Source organism: Heterocephalus glaber, unplaced genomic scaffold (genome assembly GCF_053883595.1).
Source record: "Heterocephalus glaber isolate CG9 unplaced genomic scaffold, H.glaber_assembly_v1.0 deba00001472, whole genome shotgun sequence".
Classification (NCBI taxonomy): domain Eukaryota; kingdom Metazoa; phylum Chordata; class Mammalia; order Rodentia; family Bathyergidae; genus Heterocephalus; species Heterocephalus glaber.
The window spans coordinates 12,720,739-12,738,731 of NW_028258315.1; the positions used below are offsets into that span (position 1 = coordinate 12,720,739).

The window sequence follows — 17,993 nt, forward strand, 5'->3', positions numbered from 1 at the left end:
GCCTGAAGAGTCCTGGGATGGGGAGAACCCAGGGACACTGGTGAGGACGTTTTCTGTCTCTTCTGGCCTCCCCTCTCCAGCTTCAGAGGCAGGTGTCTCCATTTCCAAAGAACTCGTCTCTTGGCTCTGCTCCTCAGGGAATATTCTGTTCTCCCTATTGTGACATTCTGGGTCTTTCTGGCAGGAGGTGGGGATGGGCAGGGGTGGAAGGAACTCACGAATGTTCTCTGAACAAGGAACCAGTGAAGTACAGACATCTGGCCCCAGGATTTTGCCGGCTCCAGGGACGTCACTGTATACCCACTAACACTAATTGCTTTCGAGTCTGCTCCCATTTCTAGTGGAAATAAAATGCTTCTCTGGCTAATGGAAAATGAAACGCCCATTTACTGTTTGTTTACCACATTACATAAGAGTTCTCTGTACCACCTCTCCTCCCCCCAGCCCTGCTCCGAAACTTTGGAGAACATCTCGCACCAAGCCCGTCCAGGTCTGCAGGTACAAGGTAATAAGGCTCCAGAAAGGTGCATTATTCCTGCTAGGTCTGCAGCACTCCTTCACTCTAAATGGATGGGGGGCGGGGGTCAGGGTATTCTTATGAATTCATTCTTCCAGGAATATTTTGTGAATCCTTAGTTCATGTTAAGAGCAAAGACCCAGAGTAACTCACTGACTCCCAACTTCCAAATTCAGCTTTCCTGCCGGCGATTTGGCTCAGTGGTTCCGCCGTCTGCCTCGCAAGGGCAAGGACCCAAGTTCCATCCCTGGTACCGAAAAACAAACAAACAAATTCAGCTTTCCTCACAAAGGAGAGATACAGGCCCAGTTGGATTTGAGATTCAAGAAAATGGACTCTCAACCTACTGCATCTATTAGAGTGGTCCTTAAAAATCTCTTATAGCAGGTTACAGGGAAGCCTTATTTGGTAGTCCTATTCTGGTTGGCTGCCTGTGTCTACCCCATGTTACTTATTACATATGGTGGTGATAAGTGTAGAGACCCTTAGCTGTACCTCCACTCCTTCTAATCCTATGGTTGTCAAGAATAGAAACTACATTTCCCAGTCTCCCTTGGAATTAAGGGTGGTCATGTGACTAAGTGCTCACCAAAGGGGTAAGAGTGGAAGTGACAGGTAAGCATCCCACGATGCAACCCTCCCCTTGTGTGAATACAGATGGGGGAGGGGGTTGAGGCCATGCTGAACTATGTAGCCAAGGATATCACACTTGGATGGTAGGGGAAGACAGAGGACCTTGGATCCCAGACACTGAGGACTTGCCAGACTGCTTACAGAGAAGCTGCAACGTGAGCAAGAAGCAATTTGGGGGATCTGGGTTATAGTAGCTGAAACTGTAGGCTTGGGATGTATATGGTGAAGAGAAGAAATGAGAACACCTTTAAGACAGATGCCCCCACCAGTGGGCTTTCATCCTGGAGATCCAGCCCCTAGCTCTTCCTGCCTCTGTCTCTGATGACGAATCTCATATCCTTACCAGCTCAAGGATGGCAGAGACAGCATCTTTCTCATCACCACGTTTTATCTCCACCCCCCTCTGTATATTGTCTACTTCAGAGCTGGAGCAGCAATCTTTGGTCGGACTGCCTCGGGCACTTGGAATAAAGGACCATATTAAAGACAATGCCCTTCCTCAGCATCTCTTTGATGTGTCTTTGAGACAGTGTTATGGTGGCCAAACAAAATGTCCCCAAATAGCCAACTGAAAGGACGCATCTTAGACTTAAAACCTTCAAAGCAGAGATTGGGGTTAAGTGTAAACACCATCTCTGCCCAGCTCTGCGGTTCTGGGTAGTAAACTCCGAGGGGAAATTAAGCTCAAACAGGGCTCAGGGGATCACTATTACAATAGGAATCAGTCACATGGCTTTTCCTGAGTCACTGGGTTTCACCACCAGAGAAGTGCAAACACAAACCCTTTGTTTAACACAGATAGTGATGAAATATGCAGGGTGACTCCAATTCAACCACTTCCCTCCTAGCCCAGCCTCCCCAAACTGACTTTTGGAGACTGCCCAACCAGACAGCAGAGGTTCACAACCTCTCTTCTTTGGTCGGCTTCCGAAGGATAGGAGCGTTTGGCTTGGCTCCCAGAAAAACTATGATCTGGCAAAGGCAGTACGTGAGAAATGTCCCCTCCCCTACTGAACAATGCAGAAGAGCAACCGAGAGCCCTGTCAGGCAGCATCTGGCCCCCACGTGGAGGGCATTTAGGAACTGGCACGTTCCCTCCTCAGCCCAGAGAACACCACCTGCCTCATCAGAACACAACTGAATGGCACCTTGGGCCAGGCTGTGGCAGCCAGAGGTTAATTTCCTTCCCCTCCAAGAGCAGGACCCAGGTCTGACTGTCTTGCTTTGCCTAATGAAATTCACCACACAGCCGCCTGGTGGCAGTGGTACAGCCTATAATCGCAGCCCTCTGGGAGGCTGAGGCAAGAGGAGCCCAGCCTGGGCAACTAAGGCTTAGCAAGACCCTGTTTCAAAATTCAGAAAATAAAAAAATCAAAAGGGCTGGGGATGTAGCTCCGTGCAAAGGCCCTGGGTTAAATCCTCAGTACTACTGAGAAACAACTGCCACACAGTATAGCAAGTGCCTTATCTTGGGGCAGCATGACAAAAGCTTCCCATTGCTTCTCCCTGTGGTGTAAGTGGAAGTCTGGTGGCAGACACATTTTGCTTGAAAACCAGCCTTAATGTGAGGGGAAAGTAGTCTTCTACTAGTGGCTGCTAATTCTAGTATTGCAACCACCCAGAGGACTTCCCCAGTGACCTGGCAGGGAGAGAGGATAGCACACAACCACGTGCAGAGGAGCTCAGGTGAGCCACTCGGGCCTGGAGGAAAGTAGGCCAGTGGGTCGAAACAAAATCCAGCCCCAAGCAACAAAAGATTTAATAAACAGGAGACCATCTGATGCCCGACCCGGCCCAGGGCCCTCCCTCTGCCCTCAGCAACGTTACGCTGACGTTATGCTGACGGGTGCTCAGGGTTATCCTGGTTAACACAGCTTGTTATCAATAGTTGGGTTGTTCTATTGGTTTACTTTTCTACTCGTGTTTTTAGAGAAATGACACATGTTCATTGTTTTTCCTAATTAAGCAACACAGGTAAATCTAAAGGAGAAAATGAAATCTGACCCCAAATCCCACCGACTATCACAAACCCATGATTTGGTTAAGTGACTGTCACTTCAGTCACCTCTTCATGCACATACAGCTCCAAAGGCGGAGAGACTTACTGGTGGAAATAACTTTAAAGGGCGTTGCCACATTTTTTTTCTTTAATAAAGAGCAGCCTGTTATTTGAACTTAGATAAGAAAGAAACAGAGCCAAAATGGAATCTGCTGAATTTCTGAAATGATGTAGATCTTTAGCATTTTAGAACTGGCAGGATTCTAAAGGCAGGGTGACTGCCCAAGGCCAGCCAAGGTAAATGACATCAGAAAGGCAGACGCCTGGGCCAAATAAAGCCCCTGGCCCCAGTGACTGGAACACGCTCTCCCTGGCATTCTGGGGAGATGCTCTGACTTCAGGCAAGGGCAGCAAGTTACCCTGGAGTCCAGTGCTGGGAGCCCTGGGCCCTGGCTCACTGCTGGGTTTGTGGCCGGGGATATCTGACCTTTATAGGAAGGTGCATCACTCGGGTTCATAAATCCTTGCAACAAAAACAGCTGGAAAGAAAGGGCATTCACCACCCAACATGCTTGCAAGAGAAACACAGAGAGATTTTAAAGCTCAAATCCTTGTCCAGGGTCTCCCCAGGACACAGCAATGTAGATCTGGCCAGCTGGATGGAAGAAGAGCAGTAGAGGAGAAAGAGGAAGCAGGAGCGGAGGGGAGAGACTGACTCATGGCACTGACACTGAGCGCCGAAGCCTCCCTGACCTCGCTGTCACCCTTCGCCTCGGCAATGACAGTGGAGCAGAGCTGAACTTCAAGGAAATGGTGAGAGAGCTTTCGAAATGACAAGGAATGCCTACAGAAACAGAAGCTCTCACCAGAAGAGCCCCGAGCCCTGCGAACAACTCAGCATGTGTCCTCCCAGAAGGACAGGTCACTGCTTCACAGGACAACTGAGAGTGACTGAAGGGAGGAGGAGGGATGGAAGGAGGTGGCAGGCAGAGGGACACCTAGAACAGAGACGCCCTGTCTGGGTCCAGCCTGTGGCTGTCAGACCCCCGTCACCATGGAACGAGGACCTCAGAGACAGCAGCAGTTGGTCCCATCCCTTTGGAACCAGCAGCCTGTTTCCCTTAGGTGCAGTCACAGCATCACCAGAAGGACGCCTCCCAGAGCAGGTGGCCACCAATCAAGGCCTGTCGTCCCAGAGACAGGAACAAGGCACCCGCGTGAAAGAGCAGCTCCATACTTCCTTCCTGTCAGTGAGCTGGGATGACAGACAGCTTTCTACAACCCACACTGACCACACTTCTGGGAGGGACTGAGCAAAGAAAGCCTTGACCTCGAAGTCCAGTGGAGAAGGCCCTAGGCCTTGGAACAGAAGGTCTAGTGCAGTTCCAGTGAGAGCAGTCCCGGTACAAAGTCTGTGATCCAGTATTAGCCACAATGGCCGTATTACCACAGCTATAGTTTGGATGTCAAATGTCCACCAGGGGCCCATGCCCTAAAGGCTTGCTCCTTGGGTTGGCACCGTCAGGAGGCGGTAGAAGCCTTACCAGCTGTGGGCTAGTGGGAGGCCATCCAGTCTCTGGGGATGTGCTTTAGAAGGGGCTAGTGGGGCCTAGCCCTTCCTCTTGCTCTCTTGTTTGTTCCAGACATGAGGTGGAAGACTTTGCTCAACCACACACTCCCCGTCATGTTGTGCTGCCTCATCACCGGCCCAAAACCGATGGAGCCAATCCATCATCAACTGAAACCTCTAAAACTGTGAACCCAAACAAACCTTTTCTTCTATAAGTTGATTATCTCAGGTATTTGTTACAGTAATGGGAAGCTGACTATTACAACCACTGAACATGTGTTATACACTGACTTGTGTTCCTTCAAAATTCCTTAACATCTAGCATCACAGAATGTGGCTGTATTTAAAAATGTAAGTTAAGATGAGGTCAATGGGTGTGGGACCTAATCCAATACGGCCAGTGTCCTTATAAGAAGAGATTAGAAGATGGACACACTCAGAGGGAGGACCCTGAGAAGACACAGGAAGATGATGACATCCACAAGACATGGCGGGAGGCCTCTGAACAAACCAACCCTGATCTTGAACTCCAGCCTTTAAAACAATGAAGAAAAATAAGTATCTGTTGTTGAAGTGACCAAGTCTGTGGCACTTTGCCATGGCAGCCCTAGCAAACTGGTACAAACAAGACTGCTTATATTTTTAGCAGGGCTGGCGTTCAGCTAATAGGGACCAGTGTGGAAGCAGGGCCAGCATCACTTCTGATGATGATCAGTTATAAACGATTTCAAACATTTTTAACATCTCCCCCTCCCAGCCCAGTGGTCTCATTCTAGTGGTCTCAGCTCTCAGGAAGGAGGGTCCAGCCTTGGGCTGCAGAAACCAGCGAGAACGTGTCTGCTGGGGTCTCCTCATCTCGGCTTCCCTTTGGACCCACACAACTCTGCACTCTGAGTGTGCTGAGCACCGCCCCTCCCTCCCAGAAGCTGTGAGTTGACCCAGGCAGATGGTGGACACTTGTGGCTCTGCCGTCCTATCAGCCCTAGCCAACGTGTCCCCTTGCATGCCTGTGCTGAGACTGAGGTGCCACTTGTGCCTACTGGCCTCCCTCATTTGTAAAATGGCCAGCCACAGTGGAGGAGCATTTGTCCAAGCCTTCTTGGGTAGCGGGAGGGAAGAACAGAGCTGACCTGTGCCCAGGCCTTACCAGTCTGCCTGGGGACAGACACCATGGGGACGAGCCCATCGGTTTGCTAGAAGTTCTTTAGCTTTTCACCGACCTGCAGTTCTTTCTCCTGCCACCGAGGTACTTAGCACAGCCAGAGTCAGCATCCTCGATAACAAGTAATAGGCAGGCATTCCTTGTCCACAGCATAAACAAAAGAAAAGATCTGATCCAAGAAAAACCAATAAAATCCTTGCTAATGGTTGGTACCCACAGTGGCATTTGGCTCCAGCTGAGCAGGGAGCTCCCAAGCTGGGCAGAGTTCAGCCCTTCATTCTTCTCACCTGAGGTGAGGCAGGGGGCAGGGAAGCTGAAAAGAATGCACATTTCTTGGCCAAAACTGAGGAAAAGCACCCTCTGAAGTGTGCTGCGACCCTTCCCTTCACGGCTGAGCCTACTACCACCCCCCACCCCCCCAGGCCATCAGGCAGCCTGGGCCACCTTGTCAAACCTGCCTGCGTGCAAAGCAACCCACAGCGAGGTCAAATGAACAACCTGGAAGGCAGGACCCCCAGGACCTCCATGCAAACCAAATTCAACCACACAGCTCCATCTGGTTAACGGGAACACAGATTAACGGGAACAGCAGCCCCCTTAGGAATTTTACAGCACAAAGGGGCCCGTGTCAAATGCATGAGGTGGCCGAGCCTCTGAAACTCTCCCAGGAACCAGGTTCTGGATTCTATGGACATTTTTCCATCTGCTGTACAGCTGCCAACGCAAACCACATTTGTTCTAAAAAGAGAGAAGGGCTTGTTCATACCAGCCATGATAAGGCAGGTTTTTATCTACCATTAGGAGGCTGCCACTTCAGAAGGGAGAATTCTGGCCCCCTCTTTGGGCAAAGTGACTCTAAACCACTCCTAAGTACCATGCTAGGCACTCTGGGGACACAGGAGAAAAACAAAGCCCGGGCCCCGTTCCGGAGCGTCTTTCCATCTGGATGGGGAGAAGAGATGTGCTTATTTGGAAACAACTCACGATGGCAGTGCGGTCTCACTGCATGGGGGGCCAGGCCTGTGACGCAGGTCTGCGAGTGCGGTAAGGATTTGGAAGAGTCACCCAAGCCCTCTCTGCACACAGAGCCAACTGCACAAAACCAGCCAGCGGAGGCTCAAGAGGCCCAGGAGCCGAGCTGCTGGTCTGAGCAGGGAGTGTGCTGCATCTGGTAGCCCACGGTTAGTGCAGCTGTTCCTGGCAGGACCACTGCAGAGCAGGAAGCTGATGTGGCAAGGCCAAGAGCCTCTCTGCTTGGGCTCAATTCTTGGTGTGGCCACTTGGGCCACTCACGTGATTTCTCTATGGCTCATCTGTAAAAGGAAGACCATCAGTGGTACTCGTGTGACGGGATTGTTGTGGAAAGCGCTAAGCACAGTGCCTGGCACACAGGAGGTCTTGATAAATGCTGGCTGTCAGGGTCCTGGCCCTGAACTTCCAAGGGGGTTCCCCTCAGATTATAGCAAGAATGGGGATATGCAGTCTAAGTCAAAAGACAGATGTGGAACACAAGGTAATTTACTTTATAAAGTAGATTTTCTGGGTGGTTGCTGCAGTTAGGATCTGAAGCATCCTCCAAAGGCTGGTGTGTTGAAGGCGTGGTCCCCAGACTGTGGTGATATTGGGAGGCGGTGGCACCTTTAGGAGGTGGGGCCTGGTGGGAGGAAGTGATGTCATGGGGCGTGGCCTTGAAGGGGCTTCAGGACCCCTTCTCTCTCTTTGCTTCTGGTCTGCCATGAGGGGAACAAACATCCTCTGCTGAATGTTCCCACCACGCAACTATGGACAAGAAATTTCTGGAACCATGAGCCAAAATAAACCATTCTCAGAAGAGATTGTAACGTGAGGTAAAGGCCATTGTAACGCCAGTGAAATGCAGCAGGAAGGAACAGAATGAGGCCTGCTTTTCCTTTTTGTCTCTTCCTGGGCTTAGCAGCTACCATGTCCAAGCAGGGAACAGAACGGGCACTAAAAACAGAACACAGCAACCAAGATGTCTGGGAACAGCTAGAGGCAGGGAAAGAGCCCATCTCTCTGCTGACAGGATTCACCTTCGTCCTTCACTGTCATGTTCAGACTACTCCCCAGCATCATTGCCCTTTTTGGAGAGAACACCTAAAATATGCCCCAGAGAGTAGTTCCAAACACCCAGCTTTCACGTCCTCTGAAGCTGGGTCCCTCCCTTCTTAGGCCCTTTCCAGGACTTGAGCACACAGCTCTCCTCATGAGACAGTTCTAGGACATGCGTCACAATGGGAAACATGGCACTTCTTTGCCATCCCGTTTGCCCTGCCCTTCCACCCACAGAGCCCCTTTGATACCAACATCCCTCTGAAGAAGGCACCATCTGTACTGAAATAAATGAGGAGTCCTGAAGTCATTCTACCTCCTCCACTGACCTTGTCCATCCAAGCTCAGAACAAAGTCTCAGAAAGTGGATGCTAGTGGGTATAATCCAGCCCCAGGGGAAGCTGCGGGTCCTGGAAGCCTTCCCACCCCCCACCTTTCCTCAAGGTAAGGAGGCATATGCCTGTGTCCTAGATCAAGAGATACGTGGATTTGCTTCCACAGGACATTGGTAACAGGCCAGACTCTCTGTGGGAACTTACTGGCAGCTGGGCAAGGTGACTTCTCTGATGATCCACATTCAAGCAGAGTTTGCCACATGAGGGCCACAGCACTATTATCCATGTAGCTATGATGATTAGCATCTACTGTTGCATTCATGCATTCCACATCCATTGACCATGTTTTTCTAGTGTCAAACATGTGCCACACACACAGTAGTAAAAAAGACAGATATGATCTTCATGGAATGTAGGGTCTCGTGAGAGAAATAGTAAACGTACAGTAAAAGGAGAAACATCATTTCGAGTCTAGAAATGCTGAAGAGAAACAAATGGAAACTAATAGAGACTAACAAGAAGGGACTTCCTGTAGACAGGGAAGGCCTCTCCAAGTGACACTGATACTGAGACGGAAAGGATGAGAAGCTAGCCCCATGGAGAGAAGGGGCTTGATGGGGCCAGGATATGAAAGGAATCAGTATGGCTGTTGTGCCATCCCCAAAGGGACAGCATCACCAGGGAGGTGGGAGACTGGAAGGGACTGGACCTGGTGGCCTGGCTGGAAGTCTGAATTTTATCCTATGCATAGTGAGGAGTCTCTGAAAGGCTTCAGTCACAAGAGGGCACCCCATATAGATGTCACCAGACTTTCTTTAGTTATTCACAAAAAAGAGCTTACATATGTGCCTCTTATTAAGCGCTCACATTGTACCAGGCACTGGACTAAAAATTTTACATGAACTATGCAAACAATGTGGCAGTGGTGGGCACCAGGGTGATGGACATGGGGACAGAGAGGACTTGAGGACACATGTGAGGTAAGAGGGTAGGCCAGCTTTGCTGAGAGGGTGAGTGGGACCTAGGGAAGAGCCCAGATCAAACACTGCCACCAGCTTCTCCACGTATCCCATCACTGCCATCATTTGGTCATTCAACCAAAGAACAAGATGGAATTGGTCAACTTCTGGATGAAACACCTACCACAAACATAGCACGGTGTGCTCAATAAGCAGCACATTGGAGGTCAGTCCACATAGCAGGGCCCCTTATCTGAGAGGGGTAATGGTTTCAGTGCATGCCTGAAACCGCGGACAGTACCGAACCCAATACACTGTTTTCCTGTACATACGGGCCTGTGATGAGGTTTAGGTCATGCTCCAGGCACCATGTAGCATGGATACCCTAGACAGAGAGATGGCTCACATCCTGGGTGGGACACAGTAGGGTGCTATGAGATAGAGTCACGCTACCCAGAACGGCATCCAATTTAAAACTGATGCACTATTTCTGGAATTTTCCACATCATGTCTTTGGACCATGGTTGACTGCAAGTAACCAGAAATGCAGAAAGTGGAACCATGCGTCAGGGGGACTACTGTACCCCAGAGTACTCTAGTACTCCATGCTTGGCTACTTCTTCCTTACCCCCTTGCAGTGGCTGAGTCTAGCAGTGGTTTCCAAAAGAGCCTGACAACTGCTCAATGGTCCATTTAAGTTAACTGCAAGGACAAAACAAGAGAACCCAAAGACACAAAGCAGCAGCACTGTTTACCAAATACAGCAGTGCTGCCGCCTGTGCAGACAGAGTAACTGAGCTTGGGAGGGTGGAGGTTCTTCCTGCGTCACACAGCCTGTCAGACAAAGACCCAGCAGAATGTCAGGCTCAAAACATCAACAAAGCCCTGAGCCCAGGGACACTTCTCATAAATGCAGCAAGAAAAGAATTGCCGGAACACGGGTCTTTCAACCACAACAGGAATAACAATATCACTTGCCACATTATAATCAAACAATGCATGTCTGGATTTGGAACATGCTGGCTGTAAGAGTGGAAGGCACTGCTCAGTGTACAGCACACACAGTTTAATAAGAGTGCAGTCTGGGAAACACTGGCCACTTCTATGAAGGCATAGATGAATCTCACAATAGGCTGCAGTCAGAAAGAGAAAGAGAAAGAGAGAGGGGGGGGGCTTTCTAAAGGTGAATGTTTTGGGGCTCTCATCATGCTATGTCTGGAAAGGAGGTGTTAACTGGAAGGTAAGGAGAAAAAGGTGTCGGGCTTTCCTGACCTGGCTTCAGCTCCAGGCTCAGATAAACTTAAGGTTGTCATTTTTGGAAGCCAGCCACTCACCTACACTGTAAAACCTTCCACCAGAGGCCTTGCAGGGGACAGGCAAGACTAGAAACCATAATAAGATGAGGAATGGACCAAAATAAAACAAAAATGAAATGAAGGTTGGAACTGGAGGGAGTAGAGCTGTCTTTTGGGTGGGAAATTGTGCTGCTCTCATTAACTGCTCTCCTGAGAGGTAAAACTCCAACGCAGACACACGGTTGGATCAGCACATGACTGATGGAAATCTGTGGAATATGTAGCCAGCAGAGTGATTTTCTCCTTGCAGAGAAGTTTTATTCTCTTACCCCAGCCTGCAGTTTGCGCATCTGTCCTTCAACGTCTTTCCTACGTAGTAAAAACAATGGATGTGTTGGCCTAAGGCTGGCACGCAGGAGCCAGTCTGAATTCACACCCGTGACACCACTGCAGGGGATCTCCTGAAGCCCTCAGTGTTGCTTTCATTTGCTGTCTCTGCTCCTCATTTCCTACCTGAGCTTACAGTTGTAAGATGTTCCAGCTGACAGCATCTTAGAAACCTCGCTAGGTGGGACTCAGGTTAAAGTTGAAGACAGTGTCAACCAGCACAAATGGCCATGGCCACACACCTGGTCAGTGGCACAGTGAGAATGAAACCTTGAGTCTCCTGAGGAGTGCTCTGGCCAGGGCCTTCCTGTCAGCCTGGGAAAGCCTCAGCACTTCTCACTGATGTTATCAATGACGCAAAGCCTGGAAGGAAGGCAAGCAGGTGCTGAGGCTGTGCGTCGCTGTCAAAGCATCTTGCTGATTGCCCTGCCTTGTTTCCTGGTCAGTCTGAATAGTCTGAGGCCCCAGCAGGTGGCTCCTGGCTGTGTCTCTTCCATGCTCTCATCCACCAGGAGGCCTGGCAAGGAGGAAAAGCAGCAGATGGCTCTTGCACAAATCCAGGTTGCTATATTCGACTTGTCCTGCATTTCCTGTTGAAGAAGGAACTTGGACTGGAAGATGCATGCTAGTTTGAGAGGTGAGCAGAGTTCCAACGGGAGATGGATGCAGGGATTGAGACCCAGAGGTCAAGATTTCAAAAAGATTCCAAAAATTCGTCTATTGTAGAAGTCCTCACTCTTCCGAAGGGGCGGAGGGTTGCCAGAGAGCTGCTGGAGCTCTGTTCCCAAGGGACTGGCAGGAAGCGAACAATGACGTCTGATCCCCCTGCAATGTGTGTGCCCCACCTGGGCCACTTCTCACTCTCCACAGGGGGCACCCGCCATGCTCACCTGTGCCATGGCAGGAGCTGCCAGACTCCTTGCTTCTCCCCTTGCTGACGGCGAAGCAAATGGCCGCATACCTCCCTCTCTTGCTTCCTTCAGATCTCTACTTAAATATCACGCCTTCAGGGAGCGCATCCGTGAGCTCCCTAGGGCCCCCAGCGCTGTCCTCCTCCTGGTCACTCTCTCCCCCACCTCCACTTGGCTTTGGCTCGTGAGCTTACCCTCAGCAGAAGAGATGAAATTCTTGCTCTTTGTTTTGCGTTGTTTTTTTTTTTTTAATAACTTTATTATCAAACACACACACACACAAAAATTAAAACCATTCAAAGAAGAACAATGCAAGGGGAAAAAAACTACAATAATATTCAAACACAGTCGAACTCAAGCAAATTGCTTTGTTTGTTAAGTTACCATGGACTGAACCCAGGGCCTTCACAGTAAGCTACTTTCTCAGGTCTTACTAAGACCTGGCAAGATCTGAACTCATGATCCTCCTGCCTCAGATTCCCAGAGTGCTGGGATTACAGGTGCGCACCACCATGCCTGACCGCAGTTAACGCTTTAGGGTCTCTTTTCCCCCACCTTAAGTTCTTTGCAGACAGGACCTGCTCTGTTCTCCTCTGGGCCAATGGCTGACATGGAGAAGGTGCACAGTGTAAACTCTGGGCTTGCACGGAACAAGTGCATGCCTTCAAACTGGCTCTACGTGGAGAAGACATCACCTCTGCTGGAAAGCCCAAGGCCAGCAGCCCTGCTCTCTCGGTATACACAGGTTGTGTCTGAATCTCCCCACCTTCCACGCTGCCCCGTTTCCAAAGAATGAGCACTGAGTCTACACGAGGCCTGGCAGAGGACCGAGGACAGGGAGACAGCAGTTAGCGTCCTGGACGAAGAGGTCCTAAGAGTGGCCCAGAATCTCAGACATAGTTCCAGGGAAGGGCTCACCCCATTGATGCGACCAGCACCAGAGTGGGTGCTCTGTGGGGTCAGAGTGGAAGAAAATGGCAGAGGAAAGACAAAGGCTGCCACGAACCAAGACAGATATTGTTCTCTTTCCATTTTCAAGGCATTCTGTTCCCTTGAATGTGCATCTGCTGGAAACCCAATCACAGAGCTCCTTTTGTTTTTCTTAGCCTTAAATCATCAGGACTTTGAGTTCCGCAGCAGGTGGATGCTGTTCTTTCAACAGGACTGACTTTTCCCAGTCTGAGAGGAAGTGGGCACAGGCAGGCTCTGCCTGCACGTGGGAGGAGAACATGGCACTAATGAAACTGCAATGTGTTTCCAGGGTGTTTTTAGAATTCCATGCCCAGTCATTGTGCTTAGAAGAATTCACTTTAAACAGGATGTCATAAATCAGACAAAAGTTACATGTATTTATAATGGGGGAAAAGTTGCAAATAAATGTCTAAAAATAAGAATGATGATGCATATAAAATTCTTTTTTTATATATAAAAGTTTTAGCCCAGTGCCTGGTACACAGTGAATATTCCGTAAGAAGCAGACATAACATTTTCATTTTGAATAATTAAAGGAAGTCTGGTATATCTATACGATTCTATCCACCTGTATTTTCAGAAAATCCCCAGTCTTTTCCCACTGCTCTGTATTTGACCCACCAGATCTGTTCTCTCCACCCCAAACACTGTGGCCTTGATTAGTCTTCCAAGAGGCGGCTACAAAACAAAACACCTTCTATAATTTCATCGGCATTTTTCAGCCTCTGACATGATCTGAGCCCCAGCTAGGATAAGCACCACAGGAGGGGCTGCTGGAACTATTGGGCTGCGAACCCGGCCTGTTCACAGAGGGCCCTGAGCAAGGGTCCAGAAGGGTTTTCTCAGGGCTGTCAATCAAGCAGAGGAAGAACTGTGATGGATGGAGCAGCAGGTGCCTACCTCTTTCCTCTAGGAAGCATCAATGGCCCCAACTCTGAAATCATGAGCTATGATTCCTTGGAGGAGATCTGTATCCAGGAAAGGAGGAAGAGAAAGCAACAGGCGCTCAGAAAACTGGGCATCAGTTAGGACCCCTGCCCCTTTCCACCTCTACACACACAGGCACAAGCTCACAAAGCACTAACACACAAATCCATGTAAATACACACACTCTCTCCATTTCCTCTAATCCGGCCCTTCTCCAAATGTGGCTGCCTTTCAATCCTAGGCTCTGGTGACAATAAGATGAACAAACTCCTATGGTGTGTAATGCCGAGAAATCCTGAGAGGAACCAGGGACCCCAGGGGTCCCCCAGCGGGGTTCTCAGGAAAGAACAACTGGCCAAGCAGATACAGGGTAGGATATGGCTGGAAGGGATGTGAGAGACTACACACCCTGCGAGGAGGAAACAGGTTAGGTGCTCCACGAGGGCCTCGACTTGCTCCGCACCGCTGGTCCCCACTCACTCCTGATTTACCTGGACAGTACGGGAGCAGACACTTCTGAAAGCAGAGATGTCTACGAATCTGCACTGTGAGCCTCTGGCGAGCAAGTCGCTGGCCATTTTCAGGGGGTGAGAGGAAGAGAAAAGGAAGGAAGAAGAAAGAAATCCATAGTCGTTCCCATTTAAATAATTTCCAACCTGACTGGAAGCCTGTGTTCCCCTAGATACTAGGGGCTGGGTCCTTTGTGTAAACCAAGGGCTTTCCTAGACCTGCAGAGAGCCAGAGGGGAGGAATTCTTAGCAAGAAGCTTCTCCTAGTGAAGTGGGTGGCGCCTGGGGGGAAGACCTTGGCCTGGTTTGACAATTCTGGAAATTCGGGGGTAGCAGGCCAGGTTTTGAGTGCGATTAACAGGCTCACCGGAGGATCTATTTTCAATCCAGCTTGGTCAAATCAGTCATTTCTTCTATATCCAATGCCATTTGGTACACACACCCTCTAGGCGAAGAGCTTGCCTGGGAACAAACCCAGCATTCACAAAGTGCCACATGTCCCATGTTGCTGGAGTCGCACCCTGCAGCTGAGTCACTGGACATTTTCTTTTGTTTTGTTTTTTTGGTACCGGGGATTGAACTCTGGTCCTTGTGCTTGCGCAGCAGGCGGTGAAACCACCAAGCTAAATCCCCGGCCCTCACTGGACATTTTCTTGAAAAGCCAACCAAGGAGATGCCTTTGAAAGTCTTTATCTTTGACATAAAATAATGGTTGGTGTTACATTTGAGATTAAATACAAAGTGCCTGGCATAGCAGGTGGCACATACATAAATAAATACCAGACCCAGGGCTGGGGGTGTCGCTCAGGGGTAGCATGCTTGTCTATCATGCAAGAGGGCCTGAGTTCGATCCCCAGCATGGCAAAAAAGTAAAAATAAAAATTTCCCAAAGACCCCAGAATGCCAACTCTTGCATTGAGACTAGATTCCCAATAACAACCAGAATGCATACACGCTTACACAGACATGGACACTGCTGACGAAGGAGTAATTGGTCAGTTTATGGAACACTTGCTAAATGCAAACCACAAGGCTAGCTGACAGCATCACAGCGCCCTGAGGATGCACCCAGACTCACACTGCCAAGCACAGGAGGATGCAGAGGGTACCTGGGTCCTGAGCCAAAGCCTTTTAGCACAGAAAGCAGCAGAACTGGGACTGGGTCCACTTCAATCTAAATGTCTGCTCCTCCTACCAGGTTACACTGCCCTGCGGGAAGGAGTTCTTCGCTCAGAAATGGGCTCTTCCTCTGAGCGCCCCTGGCTCCTACTGCCCACCCAAAGCAGGAACATCTCCAGAAGGTGGTCGTCCGCCTTTTCCTGAAATAATGACAGTGACAATGGGTCAGAGAGTCGCCGCTCCATGGTTGAGCCATCAGTGGGTCTTCATGTCCCACACATGCTCCAGGTTGACCTTTCTGCATCTCATACTGCACTGTTTGGGTCGAAAAATGACTACAGCTTGACTGAGCCACAGACCCACCCTACGCCCAGTCCTGGCCATGATCGCCCCTCCTCCCTGCAGCGGGCTCATCCCAGCTTCCCTGTATCCTTCAAAATCCTGGGATGTTGCCCCTGCCTCAGGGAAGGTGCGCATTGTGCTGCAGGCACCCAAGGTGGGTAAGGTCACAAGAACACCCTGGGACTCATGAACTAGCACAAACAATCAACAAGTGGGATCTCTTCTTATTAAAAGACTTCTGCACAGCAAGAGAAACCACCAGCAGTGTGAAGAGACAACCCACAATGTGGGAAAAAATCTTCACCTGCTCTTCCTCAGACAAAGGTCTACTATCTCGAATCTATAAAGAACTGAAAAAGATCAGACCTCCCAAATTTAAAGACCCAATCTGAAAATGGGCACCTGAAGTGAACAGACATTTCTCAAAGTAGAAATAGCAAATAAATACATGAAAAAATGTTCACCATCATTGGTCACTGGAGAGATGCAAATGAAAACAATGCTGAGATTCCACCTCACTCCAGAAAGAATGGCTCCTATCATGAAATCAACCAATAACAAATGCTGGCGGGGCTGTGGGGAAAGAGGAACCCTGCTCCACTGCTGGTGGGAGTGTAGACTTGGTGCAAGCACTGTGGAAATCAGTATGGAGATACCTCAAAGAACTAAGACTGGAAGTCCCATTTGACCCCGCTATTCCACTACTGGGGATCTTCCCCAAAGAATTAAAAGAATCATACCACAGTGATATATGTGTGCCCATGTTCACAGCAGCACAGTTTGTGATAGCTAAAACTTGGAAACAGCCCAAATGCCCATGAACTGGAGACTGGATAAAGAAAATGTGGTTTTTTTATAAAATGGAGTACTACTCAGCCATAAAAAATGAGAAATTAGAGACATCGATAGCTAAGTGGATGCACATTGAGGCGATACTCTTAAGTGAAATCAATAGGACATACATGTATAAATACCAAATAGTTTCTCTGGTGTGAGAAACTGAAAGTGTAAATAAGGACTAAAATGTATAATAGGTAATGTGAAATAGGAAGAAAAGGAGCAAAGGGGAAGGAAGTGGGAGGGCTAGGGGAAAGGATACAAGGGAATGGGATTAACATGAGAAAATGGAAAACTAAGAACAAAATCTTTGTAAATAGGGAGGAATGGAGGGGTTGAAGGGAGGGCTGGGGAAGGGTGAAAAATAAGAACCAAGAGAGACTATGTAAAGGTGCAAATTTCCAATGATGAATGTCATTATATTGTACACCTAAAATGTACCAATGATTAGAATGAATAATCGATAATGCAAAATAGGAAGAAAAGGTCCAAAGGGGTAGGGGTGGTGGGAGGGGCAGGGGAAAGGAAAGAAGGGAAAGGAAAAATGCTGAGAAATGGAAAAAATGGAAATAAAGTCTTTGTAAATAGGGAAGGGTGGAGGGGGTGAAGGGAGGGCTAGGAATGGGGAAAAAATAAGAACCAAGATGCATTATGTAAAGGTATAATTCCCAAAGAGAAATGTAATTGTGTTGTATACCTACAATGTACCAATAAAAGAATTTAATAATAAAAAAAAAAAAAAGAACAGCCTGGGACGAGCAGAAGGAACAATCCCCCTAGGAACCCAGAAACGGGGTGCTGGGTTGACGATAGCGGTGAACCCCAGCAAGGGCAACCCTGTACCCTTGGAGCAAAACATTGACTGGGAACTAAGCCAGACGGGAGGGAGGACCAAGGGCCACTGACAAGGCTTTCACATCCTCCCCCACCTTCTTTTGCTTCTGCACTGCATGATGTCCCCAGCCATTGTTTTTGTTATTCCCCCTGCCTCGGCCTCCCAGAGTGCCGGGATTACAGGCGAGCTCCATCGCGTCCAGCGACTGTTCCCTTTTCAAAGGCTCCAGCCTGGCCCAGCATAGGGCTGACAGCACCCCGGCTCCATCCCTGCACACTCTGCACCCTAAGACGCTAGGCCAGGACTGAGGACACCGCACCCTAGAGGCAGAAGGCCCGAGAGAAATACGAGAGAAATACGTGCCCTTTTCCATCGCAGGCCTGAGCACTGCACTCCTTTTCTCCTTGGGTTAGGAAGGAAAAGCACACGGCCCCACTTCCCATCTCTCTGCCGCATCTTCAGAAGACGGGACCCAGCCTGTGCCCGGCCCCAGACCCAGCCTATGGGGCCTGTGAGAACCCCGGGTAGGGGCGGGCGCCGAGGAGGAAATTAAAAGGCTGTGCAGGCCGCGGGGAGGCCCGGCACGGCCCGAGGCCGGCAGTGGAAACGCAAAC

The 17,993-nt window shown here is 49.5% G+C and overlaps 1 protein-coding gene across 2 annotated transcripts in view; it reads right to left on the minus strand.

The window, feature by feature from the left end:
- Gfod1 (Gfo/Idh/MocA-like oxidoreductase domain containing 1) overlaps positions 1–17,993 on the minus strand; it is a 110,064-nt gene that overhangs the window by 36,874 nt on the left and 55,197 nt on the right. Inside the window, exon 1 of one of the 2 annotated variants that reach the window (XM_087181173.1) lies at positions 671–16,875. The exons of the other annotated variant lie outside the window; for it this stretch is intronic. The gene's annotated coding sequence lies outside the window, so the exon portion shown is untranslated. Of the gene's footprint in view, positions 1–670; positions 16,876–17,993 lie in introns of those variants that run through there. 2 annotated transcript variants of the gene reach the window in all.